The sequence below is a fragment of the Periplaneta americana genome, chromosome 7 (assembly GCF_040183065.1).
Source record: "Periplaneta americana isolate PAMFEO1 chromosome 7, P.americana_PAMFEO1_priV1, whole genome shotgun sequence".
Classification (NCBI taxonomy): Eukaryota; Metazoa; Arthropoda; class Insecta; order Blattodea; family Blattidae; genus Periplaneta; species Periplaneta americana.
The window spans coordinates 16,293,657-16,309,696 of record NC_091123.1 but is presented as its reverse complement, the minus strand read 5'-3'; positions in this window follow the sequence as shown (position 1 = coordinate 16,309,696).

The window sequence follows — 16,040 nt, the reverse complement described above, 5'->3', positions numbered from 1 at the left end:
TCTTCGGACAGTTGACTAAACAACAATAACAATTATTATTATTATTATTATTATTATTATTATTATTATTATTATTATTATTATTATTATTATTTGAGGATTGACTGTTATTCATAACTTATTTCATTTCGCTCATTAGACACACTTAAATCATGAAGGAAATTGTATTTATTTATCCTAATTCTTGCTTAGACGTTGCACGCAATTCCCTCAAACCCATGTTAAGGGGAGTCTGTACTCTGAATTTGGTGAAAAAAAATTGAAAATGTGTTTTAATAAAAGATAAAGACCGTAATTTTAGCCTGTTACATACAATAATACTTGAAGATTAACCCCTAAAAATTTCAAATGTGTATCTTATGTAAGTCCTCAGAAAAGTGCACCTAAATTAGATGAAATTTACATTGCTGGGATAGGCAGTACAGACTCCCCTTAATTTTTGTATTCTTCTGTAGCACTCTTCGCCTGATCGGATGTGAACCATCGAATATTGATTAGAATGACATGAATTATAGCTCCCTTCTGAAGATTAAGAAATAAGGAAAAAACGCGTTGCGAATAGGCGACTTGTAATTCAAATTTGAGCCTGAAAACGCTCAAATGCTTGACAAATTAATAAGCAGAACATAAATATAATGGAATACTGCTTTCTCAAAATATTATTTTGCCTTTCATAATAATTGGCGTTCTAGTTGTAAAGCAGTGATGGTGCAGAAGCTGTCGTCTTATGTAACAGATGCGGTCCGTCTAAAATCCAATTTATTTCGGAAGGAAACGACATAAAAAATTTCAAAAAGCACTGAACTGAAAATAATGTAATTTTATGGGGTGTTTAATGACAATAGGGGTGGTGTGGGGTGTCAATGCCCTCATCCACGTAAAATACAAATTAAACTCCGTAAAGTGTGAAGGCTAAATGTAGCGTGATTTCATTTTCTTGTTTATATGTTCACTTGGCTTGAAAAGTCTCGCATCGTTACAAAATTTACGGTCCGCGGAACCTTCTAAATAATATCCAAACAAGAAACGATGTATAACATTATTAATAATATAACAAGTTTGTAAAAGCCTATAAAAGGCTGCTTCTTGTGTTCTAAAAACGTTCGTAAAGAGCCCACATCTGCGGAAAATACTCAAATATTTTGATCAATAGCACTCTCTCTCAGGTCATTTTTTGTCATCATACAGTAGGCCTATACAGAGACGGTATATTAGCATTCAGAAATACGGTTTGTGAGTTTTACGGAAATAAACTCTTTCGGTATGCTCGGGTCTATGTGCTTCCTTATACAGTTTCTTTGTCCGTTTAGAATTAAGTTTCCATCCAACTGCGTAAAATATGATCTGCTAAATCACTTGCCTAATTTTGTGCATATTCAATACGTATACATTACTCAAACTTTCTTACTTAGTCACTTACTGGCTTTTAAGGAACCCGGAGGTTCATTGCCGCCCTCACATAAGCCCGCCACTAGTCCCTATCCTGAGCAAGATTAATCCAGTTTCTACCATCATATCCCACCTCTCTCAAATCCATTTTAATATTATCTTCCCATCTACGTCTCGGCCTCCCCAAAGGTCTTCTTCTCTCCGGCCTCCCAACTAACACTCTATATGCATTTCTGGATTCGCCCATACGTGCTACATGCCCTGCCCATCTCAAACGTCTGTATGTAATGTTTCTAATTATGTCAGGTGAAGAATACAATGCGTGCAGTTCTGTGTTGTGTAACTTTCTCCATTCTCCTGTAACTTCATCCCTCTTAGCCCCAAATATTTTCCTAAGCACCTTATTCTCAAACACCCTTAACCTATGTTCCTCTCTCAAAGTGAGGATCCAAGTTTCGCAACCATAAAGAACAGCCGGTAATATAACTGTTTTATAAATTCTAACTTTCAGATTTTTTGACAGCAGACTGAATAAAAGCTTCTCAACCGAATAATAACAGGCATTTCCCATATTAATTCTGTGTTTAATTTCCTCCCGAGTATCATTTATATTTGTTACTGTTATTCCCTGGTATTTGGATAAATTTTCAATTTTTATATTTCCATTTCTTACATATTCTGGTCACGAGACATAATCATATACTTTGTCTTTTCGGGATTTACTTCCAAATCCATCTATTTACTTGCTTCAAGTAAAATTCCCGTATTTTCCCAAATCGTTTGTGGATTTTCTCCTAACATATTCACGTCATCCGCATGGACAAGCAGCCGATGTAACCCGTTCAATTCCGAACCCTGTCTGTTTCCTTAGCTTCCTAATGGTATATTCTAGAGCGAAATTAAAAAGTAAAGGTGATAGTTCATCTCCTTGCTTTAGTCCGCAATGACGTGGAAAAGCATCAAATAGAAATTGCCCTATACGGACTCTGCTGTAAGTTTCATTGAGACACATTTTAATTAATAGAACTAGTTTCCTTGGGAATACCAAATTCAATAATAATACTATATAAAACTTCTCTCTTAACCGAGTCATATGCCTTTTTGAAATCTATGAATAACTGATGTACTGTATCCTCATACTCCCATTTTTCTCCATTATCTGTCGAATACAAAAAATCTGATCAATAGTCGATCTATTACGCCTAAAACCACACTGATGATCCCCAATAATTTCATGTACGTACGGAGTTAATCTTCTCAAAAGAATATTGGACAAAATTTTGTACGTCAACAAAAGTGATATTCCTCGAAAGTTACCTCAGTTAGTCTTGTCCCCCTTCTTAAAAATAGGTACGATTATGGACTCCTTCCATTGTTCTTGTACAATTTCCTTTTCCCAAATAGCAAGTACAAGTTTATAAATTTCTCTAGATAATGCGCTTCCACCCTCTTGTGTTAATTCTGCTGTATCCCATGACATAATTATTCTGAAAGGAATCGAAGATTGGTATTAGCGCTTCCATAACATTTTATTTAGGTACTAGCCGTACCCGTGCGCTCCGCTGCACCCGTTAGAAATAAATATAAAGTAATTACATAGCCTAATTAAAATAGGATATTTGATTCAAGGGAACATTCGTGTTTGACAGAAGGATAATTCGTTTATTATGTTATTTAAATTGTATTAAAAAAATTAAAATGCGATCATTTTGATCCAGAGACCACTCATTTGGTTAGAAATTATTTTAGGAAATACAGGAAACGAATGCATATCAAGTTTTCTGTGCATAAGAAGCTATTTTAATCTTACCTGCTCTCGATGCACTCAGACGTTAGTATAATAACATTATAGCATTGTGTCCATCTAGACAAACTACACTTTCCAATGGTGAATTAATAATTAATTATTCAAATCGGTTAATTTAGCTTCCGATATTACTTCATACTAACACAGAAACATTCTCTGTAGGCTATGTTTTATAGCTTTCGATTGTTGTTGTCTAAGGCCCCTTATAGATGAAGTCATTTGTTTTTTATTTCATTACACCGCCTTAGATGGTGTTTTTAATGTAATTTTGAAAGTCATTCATCTCATTAAATATCAGTCCTATCAAAAAATTTTACATGGAACGAAACTTATCGGAAATTATTTTTAAAGAAACTTTTGTTATGTAATATTTGTCATGAAAATTAATTATAAAGGAGATATTTCGATTCATTTAATTCAAGCCCCCTTATAACTCCCTTTTAAATAAAATATTTTGAATGCCATATAGCCTAAATTCTAAGTTATAACGAACTTAATTTATACTCCAATTTCTGCAGAGTAGGTTTAGCGTGGCGAAGATTGGGGGGTATGGAAGGGTAACAAAATTGCCAACGAAGAAGGGGGGCGTCTTTGTCCGCTTTGCAAAGAAAAGGATTCCTATAAGCATATTTTATTAGTGTGTGTCGAATTGGAACATGTACGGAGAAAATATTTACCACCCTCGATGCTAAGTCAGAGTAGGAGTTCGCTTGCATGTCTTGACCTCATGGGGAATAGAGAATGGAAACAAAAGACTGGATTCTTCCTCTTGAAGGCGAGAAAGATTAGAACTTCAGCTCTTGAAGTTTGCGACGCGAACTGAGGAAGGGATAATAGTATCCACCCAACTGTACACTTTTAGGTCTTTTAGGTTAGGATATATTATATAGTATGTTTTATTGTGCCATTTCCATTTTAATATGTGTGTTCTTGTAGAGAGTAGTTGGATGTAATCATAGGTGGAGGGGAGGGGGACTACAAAGGAGGACTTGTTTCGGGTACAAAGCACGTACGGTCAGAAGACCCGTGCATTGGATTTGAGACAAAATTATGGTAATATAAAATTTGTATGTATAATATTACTCAATAAATCCATCTACTTTCATATATTCCAATTTTCATATAAATCGGTTCAGCCATTATCCCGTGAAAAGGTAACAAACATCCAGACAGACAGACAGACATACAAACAAAAATTTCAAAAAAACGATTTTCGGTTTCAGGGCGGTTAATTATATATGTTAGGACCAATTATTTTTGGAAAATCGAAAATTACCAGAAAAATTTCGGCTACAGATTTTATATTAGTATAGATCAGCAAGGGAAGCGACACGAAGGGAGGAAAAATTGTAGTGGCGAATAGTGATGACGAAGTTAAATTGGTGACAAAATATGAAGGTGACAAAAGTGATTTGGTGACAAAATACGGCGGTGACAAAAGTGAATCGTTGGCAAAATGTTGCAGTGGCAAAATGTAATATGTGACGAAATCATCGGGTGACGAAAAATCGGTGACGAAAATTCCGGATTCCTGTGTACATACCCTCAGTCGGTTCCGGACAATTGGCCACAGAAAATTGGTAATAGGGACAATTCGCCACAGATAGACAATTTGCCACAGATAGACAATTTGCCACACTCAGGTACAAATATAAATCCAAGACTTCCAGAAGCTCTATATTGTGCGAATGGATACAGAGATTAATAAATTCTAAATTCCACTAAGTATGTGAATTGATATGTACATGTAAATTTGGCTTCAAAAATGTCCTGCTAGGTTGTGGCCTACATCTTTCAAGTGCCGGATGACGGTGCCTTCTGCCTTGTACCCCGGGTATTCTTCAACTATACGTGATATCCGTCTGTCCATGTCGATGTACTTCCGCTTCTTTTTGGTAGGAGAATGACCACCTTCCAATCTCTCTATGTATCTGTCCACTTCTTGCACTTCCAACTGCAGTTGCTCCAGCACGTGATACAAGGAAGGATGCGCTTTCCCCATTAATAGGTTCAATCTCCTGTGCCAAGCTTTGTATGTATTCGTAGTTCTTGCCTTAATCCTTCCCCAGTCTGCAAAATGCTTCTTGTATTCAAACGGTTCTTTGACGATATTGCTTCCACCTTCTGATAACGTGACTGTTACATTACACCCGCCACGCATGTCACAGCGCCAGACAACTCAATTCTTGAATAATTTGAATAATTTCGAGGGAAAAATTGTTCCGGGGCCGGGACCTTTGGTTTAACGTACCAACGCTCTACCAACTGAGCTACCCGGGAACTCTACCAGACACCGATCCAATTTTTCCCTCTATATCTACAGACCTCAAAGTGGGCTGACAACCGCCAAGCAACCAACGTTGAGTGCACACTAACTCTGTGTGACTTAAATTGTGGTTTTCTGTTAACGAACAGTGACGTGTATTATGCAAATCAAGCTTTCAGGTATAATTCTTATTTTCTCTAAGTCTCATGTACATGTAGCCAAGATATATTAACTTTTCAGAGCCTCTTTCTGATTTTGTGAAGCGAATTTCTTCCGCCGTAGTTCCGAATTCCAACTTCTGGATTTGTCTTGTGTTACCATAGAAATATATTATAAATTGTTGCGAATTTGAGTATCTATATATATAATTTGAACTGGTAATGGAAATTACGGGAAAACGGCTGAATGGATTTTAATAAATGGCCACTCATTTTAAGCTTGGAACCCAAAGTTTTTCGGAAAAGTAGTAGTTTTCAGTGAAATGCCAATTTTCCTACACAATTTTCCTATTTTCCAAAATCCATCTGTTGTCAGTTTTGAGAACTAATTTTATCGAATCACGGCCGACTTGATTGAATTTCAGAACAAAACGCACACTACAATAAACAATAGACTATTAAACGAAAGCCATGACCTGCAGGATTGCCGACATATTTAGAGCTCAATTCAATTTTTTATTAAAAACTGATTCTGCAGTGTCTAATAATTTTCTGAGTACAACTGTGTATTGGATATTCAAATCTACGAAACTTGAGGTAGTTTGATGACATTATTATCATTAGAAATTAAATATTATTATAGTTAATATCATTATGCATCTATTTTTCATTAATTGTACATAATATTGATGCTATATTGATGACATGAAAGTGAAACGTTTTGAGGTTATGTAAGTAAATGTAGATAATATCTTAATTTAGATCTTCATTTCTATAATTTACTGAGTGGCTCCTATATAAAACTACAAAACTTAAGTAAGATAATAATATTGTTATTAGAAATCAAATATATTTATACTTATTAACCCAGTGGGGTTGGATCTTTTTCATATACTTAATGGTGGTGTAGTGTAGATATTGATATGTGTCATTGTCTTCAGTATTGGCTCGAGAGAGCGCAAAAATTACAGTTCCTAAGGAAAGATCAAAAGGTATTACTTACTGATAAAATAAGAGGCCTAGAAAATTTTGTAGTCTCCAGATCATTTCAGCAAGATCTCTTACTAGGATAAAATGATTTTACGCTCTACATTTCAAGTTCTACATGCAGCAGCTATACGAAAATGCTATTGTTCGAAAGCTTAGCAAACCTGACATTTTTTTAACTTTCGCCTATAATCCACAATGACCTGAAATAGCTACTGCTATCGTCCTGACATTGATGCTTGCGTTTTCGCGTTGAAACTCAAAAACTGAAGTTGGATAGGTTCAAGCGAAAGTATTTGGCCTTAAAAAATCCATTCAGAGGGAGTATGTTTCATTATTATTGAAGCAAATAACTATTAAAAAGACAAGTATTCTTCATTGAAAATAAATCTGAATTTTTTTTTCATTTGAACGTCTAACGAACTTAGTTTGCAGCAGCATTTGCTGCACAAGCCACTAGTTGCCTTGAATTTTAATGTGTGACTAATTGTCTTTGATACGAATTTAAATTATGTGGCGAGTTGTCTTTGATACGAATTTGAATTATGTGGCGAGTTGTCTTTGATACGAATTTGAATTATGTGGCGAGTTGTCTTTGATACGAATTTAAATTATGTGGCGAGTTGTCTTTGATACGAATTTCAATTATGTGGCGAGTTGCCTCTGTGGCCAATTTTCTGTGGCGAGTTGTCCCCAACCCACCCTCAATTGACTAAACGGCAAGAATTACTAGAAATGATTAGTAGGCCTATGAGGGTAGCGGCGATGTTCCGAAGCAGCCTATATGAGCGCAGAAGTGAATCACCTGTCAGCAGTAATGTTTTATTCGATGTTCTGATTTCACGGTCGGCTCGCAGAGGACTGTAGTAGAAGACGGCGCCGAGCTGCTGTTACAGCCTGCCGATTACTTGCATCGCTCACTCGACTGAGCTCAAAAACAAAAGCGATCTCGCTATGTAACAATTGTTAATTTACTGTAGTTTGCGAAATTAAGCACTAGTGGCGTGTATTTCCAGCCATTCTGCTGTATTGCTCCGTTTCCGTACAACATCCACTTCCGAACATTCCCCCCCCCCTCCCCGCTCATTCCTTCAACTATTTCTGCACAGTTAAACAGCAGCGACGTCTTTCTTTCTCCTTCTTCATTATAAGGTGTTTCGTAAGTCTTACTGTGTATCGAAATTGCAGTTCACTGCCAAGAATATCCGAGATCAACTCTCGATATTTATCGCGTGCACGAGGGGCGCCGACAGTCGGTTTTTCACGATGGAAACAAGAGTTCAAATCCCAGTGGGTCCAAGTGGAATTTGTGGTTGAGAACTATATTTTATTTATTTATTTATTTATTTATTTATTTATTTATTTATTTATTTATTTATTTATTTATTTATTTATTTATTTGTGCGAGATCGTGTGTATTTGCTTGTTTTCCGCACAGAACCAATACGCGGTAAGTGTGAAATACCACATTCAGTATTCCCAACGTAACACACATAACAATTTCCCTCTTCTTACCGCTTAAGCGCGACATTCATTTTACTGCTTTAGGCTTTAAACATATTATTTTTAGAGACGTTTAATATAGTAATAATTATAAATTGGAAACTTACCACTGCAATTTCACCTAAATTGCACTGTTAATTATTGTTTTTAAAAATTTTTAAAAATTAAGTAAAGTCTACTACTCCACGAAAGCTATTGTATTCCTGATACAAGTAACATTAAGGAAGCCGTGAAAAAATCAACAAGACTCCAGATGCCGATGTTATTACTGCAATATGTTATATAAATAATATTGTTAAAATATTAAAATGAAAAATAAATCATTACATAACCTTACCGTTTGTTTCAAGTTCGCATTTATAGACTGGGGAAAAAAAGACAGACGTATATCACGGCCTGCTGGAGTTTAGATATTTTTGTTTTCTAAAGTTGTCATTAAACAGAAACCAAGATAGAGATTTCATTGCAACTAATTAGAAATTCGTCTTTCAGGTATGTAATAAACGATCTTCGCACAAAATAATGTACGATACACGAGCGGTATGTTTGTTTTCATGTTCTCGGAAATTAAAAAAGCTCAACTACGTTTCGCTTTTTCAATCTTTTCCTCGAACATGAAAACGTCAACATACCGCTCTTGTAACGCATACTACTATTATTTATTTATTTATTTCATCAATCATTATTCACATCATGGCGGATTAGATGTATTCCAGTTCTTAATCCGCCATCACTCTCTATACAAATATAACAAAAAATTAATACATTTCAACTTATAAGTATCCTCTGTTTACAATAATAATACTACTAATAATAAAAATAATAATAATAATGATAAAAGTAATAATAATAATCAACTAATAAGTATACCTCTTTTATTTAAAACTCCTACTCTTTTAAGAATTATTCTGTTAACTTCATTGACTACTCTTCGTAGTTTCTTATCATGTAACTCCTCAACATTTATAATTCCATCTCCGTTAGAGCTTTGAATTTCTCTTCCCATCTAATTTTAACTCTAAACAGAAATTTTCCTAATTTATGCAGATTGCTTGCGTTTAGGTGACCATTCATTTTTATAAGCTATTATAGCGTTTATTTGTAGAAATATTTTATCCACCCAACTGTTTCTCAAATCATTCGTTGCCTGACACCTTAACGCAATATGCATTGCGTCTTCAGCTAGTCCACACAAAGGACATTTATCCTTCTCTACGTTCCCTCTCCTATTCTTGAGTCTCGGTTGACAACTATATTATTTGGTGATAGGCTTTCGTGGGATGGATGTAGGGTAAAGGTTGGTAGTATTGTTTTTTTTTTAGTTGGTTATTTAACGACGCTGTATCAACTACTAGGTTATTTAGCGTTGATTTTTATTTTATTTTATTTTTTATTTTATTGGGTTATTTTACGACGCTGTATCAACATCTAGGTTATTTAGCGTCTGAATGATATCAAGGTGATAATGCCGGTGAAATGAGTCCGGGGTCCAGCACCGAAAGTTACCCAGCATTTGCTCGTATTGGATTGGGGGAAAACACCGGAAAAAACTGAACCAGGTAACTTGCCCCGACCGGGATTCGAACCCGGGCCACCTAGTTTCGCAGCCAGACGCGCTGACCGTTATTCCACAGGTGTGGACTTTAGCGTTGATGAGATTGGTGATAGCGAGATGGTATTTGGCGAGATGAGGCCGAGGATTCGCCATAGATTACCTGGCATTCACCTTACGGTTGGGGAAAACCTCGGGAAAAAATCCAACCAGGTAATCAGCCCAAATGGGGATCGAACCCGTGCCCGAGCGCAACTTCAGACCGGCAGGCAAGCGTCTTAACCAACTGAGCCACGCAGGCGGATGGTAGTATTGTGATACTAATAATATTATGATAGTACTTTCTGAGAATTTTTTTTACAATTACTGAGCGAGAGAAGGGCCGGTTTTGTGCAGAAACTTGTCCACGAACATTCTCTTAATATGATGACGCAAAAAACCGATCTTTCTCTCGCTCAGTAAAATTGTAAAAAAAATTCTCAAAACGAACTATCATAATATTATTAGTATCACAGTATTACCAACCTTTACCCTACTTTCGCTTCCCCTAACTCTATTCAATCATTACTCCATGAATCACCATAGTCACCATTCTAACGTGCTGTAGGCTACCTCCCATGGTACACCAAAGGCAACTCTTCTGCGGTAAAAGATTACAATTACGACACATTTCTCCTAGAGTGCGATCCTTGAATGAATGACGCTAAGTCATGTATTCATCATTATAAACGACATTTACGTAGATATAGGCCTACTGTGCTGCATATCTCTATGTAGGACTACGTGCAGTAGGGCTCTCTAAAGACTAATAGTAGAGCTTACGTTTGGGTGGTACGACAAATGAAACGAGGAGAATGTGCTGTAAGTTAACGGAAGAACAAGAGGAATGCAAAAAGAAGTAGAAGAATGCAGAGAGAACAAAGGGAATGCAATGATAAGAAGGGGAACACAAGGAGAGGAAGAAAATATAAGGAGAGAAGAGGAATAAGAGGAAAAAGGAGAACAAGGAGAAGAAAGAAAACACAAAGAGAACAAGGGGAACACAAGGAAAACAAGGGAATACATGAGAAGAGGAAAACCAGGAAAACAAAGGATAGATAGGGAGGAAAAGAGGAATGTCAGAGGAAAAAGAAAAATGCAAGAAGAAAAAGAGGAAGAGAAAGAAAAAATGAGAACACAAGGAAAATAAAGGAAACACAAAGAGAACAAGAGGAAAAGAAGGGGAACACAAGAAAAACAGGGGAACACATGAGAAGAGGATAGATAGGAAGGAAAAGAGGAATGTCAGAGGAAAAAGAAAAATGCAAGAAGAAAAAGAGGAAGAGAAAGAAAACAATGAGAACACAAGGAAAATAAAGGAAACACAAAGAGAACAAGAGGGAAAGAAGGGGAACACAAGAAAAACAAGGGAACACATGAGAAGAGGATAGATAGGAAGGAAAAGAGGAATTTCAGAGGAAAAAGAAAAATGCAAGAAGAAAAAGAGGAAGAGAAAGAAAACAATGAGAACACAAGGAAAATAAGGAAACACAAAGAGAACAAGAGGAAAAGAAGGGGAACACAAGAAAAACAAGAGAACACATGAGAAGAGGATAGATAGGAAGGAAAAGAGGAATGTCAGAGGAAGAAGAAAAATGCAAGAAAAAAAAGAGGAAGAGAAAGAAAACAATGAGAACACAAGGAAAATAAAGGAAACTCAAGGAGAATAAAGGGAACACAAGGAGAATAAGGGGAAAGCAAGAAGGACAAGGGGAACACAAGGAGAGCAATTGGAATACATGAGAAGAGGAACACCTGGAAAACAAAGGATAGACTAGGAAGGAAAAGAGGAATGTCAAAAGAAGAAGAAAATACTTGAAGAAAAAGGGGAACAGAAAGAGAACAATGAAAACACAAGGATAATAAAGGGAACACAAGAAGAATAAGGGGAAAGCAAGGAGGATAAGGGGAACACAAGGAGGACAATGGGGAATACATGAAAAGAGGAATGCTAGGAAAACAAGGTATAGACTAGGAAGAAAAAGAGGGCTGTTAAGGGAAGAAGAGAAATACAAGAAGAAAAAAGGGGAACAGAAAGAGAACAATGGAAACATAAAGAGAATAAAGGGAACACAAGGAGAATAAGGGGAACACAAAGAGGACAAGAGAAACATAAGGAGAGCAAACGGAATACAAGGGGAATAAGGTGAATACATGAAAAGAGGAATACTAGGAAAACAAAGTATAGAGTAGGAAGAAAAAGGGGAATGTCAGGAGAAGAAGGGAAATACAAGAAGAAAGGGAAAATACAAACAGAATAAGAGGGCTATAAGAAGAACCAAAAGTAAAGCAAGAGGCACAAGGAGAATACAAGAATGAAAAAGGAAATACATGGCAACAAGGGGATCACGAGAACAAGTGGAATGGAAGGAAAGCAAGGAGAATATAAGGAAAAAAATTGAAAGAAAAAAGAACTAGGAAAAAGCAACGAGAGCAAGGAAAATAAGGCGAAGGAAAAGAAAAAGGAAATTCTCAATGTTGTTACCAATATTTTTACACGTCTTTAAACGATGTCAAACTTATATCTTAGTAGAGGAACTGCATTTCGAGATTATTTCAAATAAAAGTGAGTACAAGAATATTTTTGTGTCCCAAAAATGACAACTGCTTAACCCCGGAATGGCGGAACTCTTTCAGTCCTCAAGGTCGAGACGAAATCAGTAGAAAATTTTCTTTTAAATCTGACACCTGTTATCTTGTTATCAGGGATGCTGAGCACATCCATGAAATGTCGAAATCTAGTTCAAGCAGTGACATCAATAACCATTCAAGTCCATTTACACAAGTTTCGAGATAAATGCAAAAAACTTATTTTTATTTCTTACCTAGTCATTATAATTTGCACGTAATATTTCTGGTTGTTTTAGAGATAAAGACAAAGTACTATACCAACTTTTAAAGTCGTAACACTTGTGGAAATATCCTAAATTTAATTTCAAATTTGTAAAAAATGAATGGCCAGAAGTGAAATGAATGGTTATTGATCTCACCGCTTCATTTATTGTATCAGCATAATATTGTACTTTCGCTTTGAGTTCTGTGTAATTGAAAAGTGAAAAGAAGTAAGAAGAAGACTACAAAGGCTAACATCATGGAAATATTGGACCCTTTTAAGGGTGAGAGAAATTATTCTCGCATTATCTATACTAATAATAAATCTGTAGCCGAAATTTTTCTGGTAATTTTCGATTTTCCAAAAATAATTGGTCCTAATATATATAATTAACCACCCTGAAACCGAAAATCGCTTTTTTTGAAATTTTTGTTTGTATGTCTGTCTGTCTGTCTGTATGTTTGTTACCTTTTCACGCGATAATGGCTAAACGGATTTCGATGAAAATTGGAATATAAATTAAGTTCGTTGTAACTTAGATTATAAGCTATATGGCATTCAAAATACATTATTTAAAAGGGGGGTTATAAGGGGCCTGAATTAAATAAATCGAAATATCTCGCTTATTATTCATTTTTATGAAAAATGTTACATGACAAAACTTTCTTTAAAAATCATTTCCGATAAGTTTTTATTCTTTGAAAAACTTTGATAGGACTGATATTTAATGAGATAAATGAATTTTAAAATTAAAATAACTGCCATCTAAGGCCGTATAATGAAATAAACAAATGACTTCGTCTATAAGGGGCGTTGGTCAACAACAATCGAAAGCTATGAATCATAGCCTACAGAAAATGTTTCTGTGTTCGTATGAAGCAATATCGGAAGTTAAATTAACCGATTTGTATAATTAATTATTATTTCACCATTGGAAAGTGTAGTTTCTCTGTATGGACATAATCTTATTACAGCAACTTCTGAGTGAATTGAGGACAGGTAAGATTAAAATAGCTTCTTATGCAAAGAAAACTTGATAGGTTATTCTGTATATTCATTTCCTGTATTTCTTATAATAATGTTTATGAACATATTCATTTTTATCTCAGAGAATTAACGAACAACGAGAGTGTATTGATTTAGTATGCAGTAATAGTACGTTAGCTTAGCAATCCATTATTTTATAATTCAAATTTTAACTATGCTCAATTGAATCGTGTTAAAATACATAAAATACATATGCAATAAATGCAATGCAAAAAAATTGGGTAATGAGCCAAGCAGATTATGTTGCGCTGTTGTAAAATTTGTTCCTCCTGAGATTCAAGAGCTCCCACAACAAATTAAAAACTTTCTAATTCGAGAACATCCGTTATCAACACACTTTTTCATAATATAATATAATATAAACATAATAATAAATCTGTAGCCAAATTTTTTCTGTTAATTTTCGCTTTTCCAAAAATAATTGGTAGTAACAATTAAGAAACATGTTAAAGGAATTGTCATTGCACCAAATGAGTGGTCTCTGGATCAAAATGATCGCATTTTAATATTTTAAATACAATTTAAATTAAGTAACATATTAAACGATTTATCCTTCTATCAAACACGAATGTTCCCTGGATCAAACGTCCTATTTTAAATATGTAATTACTTTATATTTATTTGTAACGCGTGCAGCGGAGCGCACGGGTACGGCTAGTTGAAAATAAAAGCAAAGCATTTGGTATAACATGAGCAATTCTTACCTTCTATAGATAAAGAGGTGAGACTTGGCATTTGAGCTGTGCGAGAGGGGAAGGAATGTGCTATCAGAAAGAGAGTTTGTCCATGATGATTAATATTATATGAATCTACCGACACGGAAGTTTATCTCAGACTAGAAACCTGTCTTCTCTCTCCGTATTCATTGGTGATATATCCACGGCATATGATAACGCCACAGGATAGGTCTTGCTTCCTCTACTGTACCTGGGATTCACTTGCAAGTAAAGGCTGGTCCACAATAAACCGGGAACGAGAACCGGAATGAGAACGAGAAGTGAAGAACATGAAAGTGAAGATTTTTTATTCACAATAGACCGAGAATGGAAATGGCTATGCATATCAATATATATATATATATATATATATATATATATATATATATATATATATATATATATATAACGATATGTAAAGTCAATATTACGCAGTCTGATGTTATTTGTGTATACTTGACCAATGGCATTCTCTCATGAGTACAAGTCAGCCAACACAAACACAGGTTAACCAACTTCGAAATTTAAGACATGGAATATTTAAGAATTCAATTCACGTGGTAGTCTGGTTACAAATACACATAGCATATAGGAAAGTGATTCTACTGAATTTCTGCGTTAGTTACAAGCAATGGATGAACAAGATATTATGTCACGGCCTCCTTGCTACAAAACATACAATGACCAAATAGCTTTTTGATGACAACAGAATGAATCTAGTAGGCTGTGATCGGAAACGATAATGGCAAATGGCCAACTCCTTGTTCCTATTTCCAGGCTCCGGGAAGTTTCTCGTTAATTGTGAATGCTCACATGTAAATACATTTATTTTTTTAAATATTCCATTCTCGTTCTCGTTTCCGTTCCCGGTTTATTGTGAACCAGCCTTAACTTCTAGGTCACCGAACACTACTATCATAGAAATGACTCGTGATTTAAGAGTATTCCTTTATTTCAAAACAACAGTAAGGAGATAAAGAAACTTGAGTCCTGACGGTGAAATTGGTGCGGTGGAAATCTGATACATGACAACTGAGTATCTCGATCCATGTTCAGTGTATGTGTGTTTGTCCAGGCATCAGCAGCCCTTGACGATCAATGCCACCAAGAAGATTGAACACGAGGGGGTGGAGGTAGGCAGCTATGGCTGCCCGTATCCTAGCGACCCTAGTGCATGTTTTGATGTAGCAGATTTTAACATAGTTAATACCAATGAGAAACCCTTTCTCCTCGGCCCACCATTACTATATTTTCTACTATTCCTCCGAGAGATGTAAATTTCTCGCATCAACCCTCAAAACATCCCTTGTACTGCAGAATTCTATGCTTCGGTGCACGGCGCAGAAGAGGAAGAAAACAAGTACATGATAACGATAATTGAGGGGGATGTTTGAGGGAGAAGCAACACATCTCTTTCATTCCAGCCTTGCTTAATTCCTTCCCATATTCTTCTCTCACTTTAACGGGAATGTTAATGCATACTGAGTGTTGAACCAACTCTCTGTAGGCTACGGAATTGTTTGGGCAATTAAGCATCAAAACCCAGACGCTCCATTAGCCTAACGACAGTGCTCCGACTTTCTAAGCGTGAGGCCTGAGTTTATATCTTTGGAGAGTCGAACTAGAGTGCCTAGAAAAGGACTGTCTTGTACTAGATTTTCTCTGCGCATTTCACTTTTGCCTACCCACATTCTATTATACTGAAAATTCTCCTTGAGGTTATTAATTTTTACCAAAATTTTC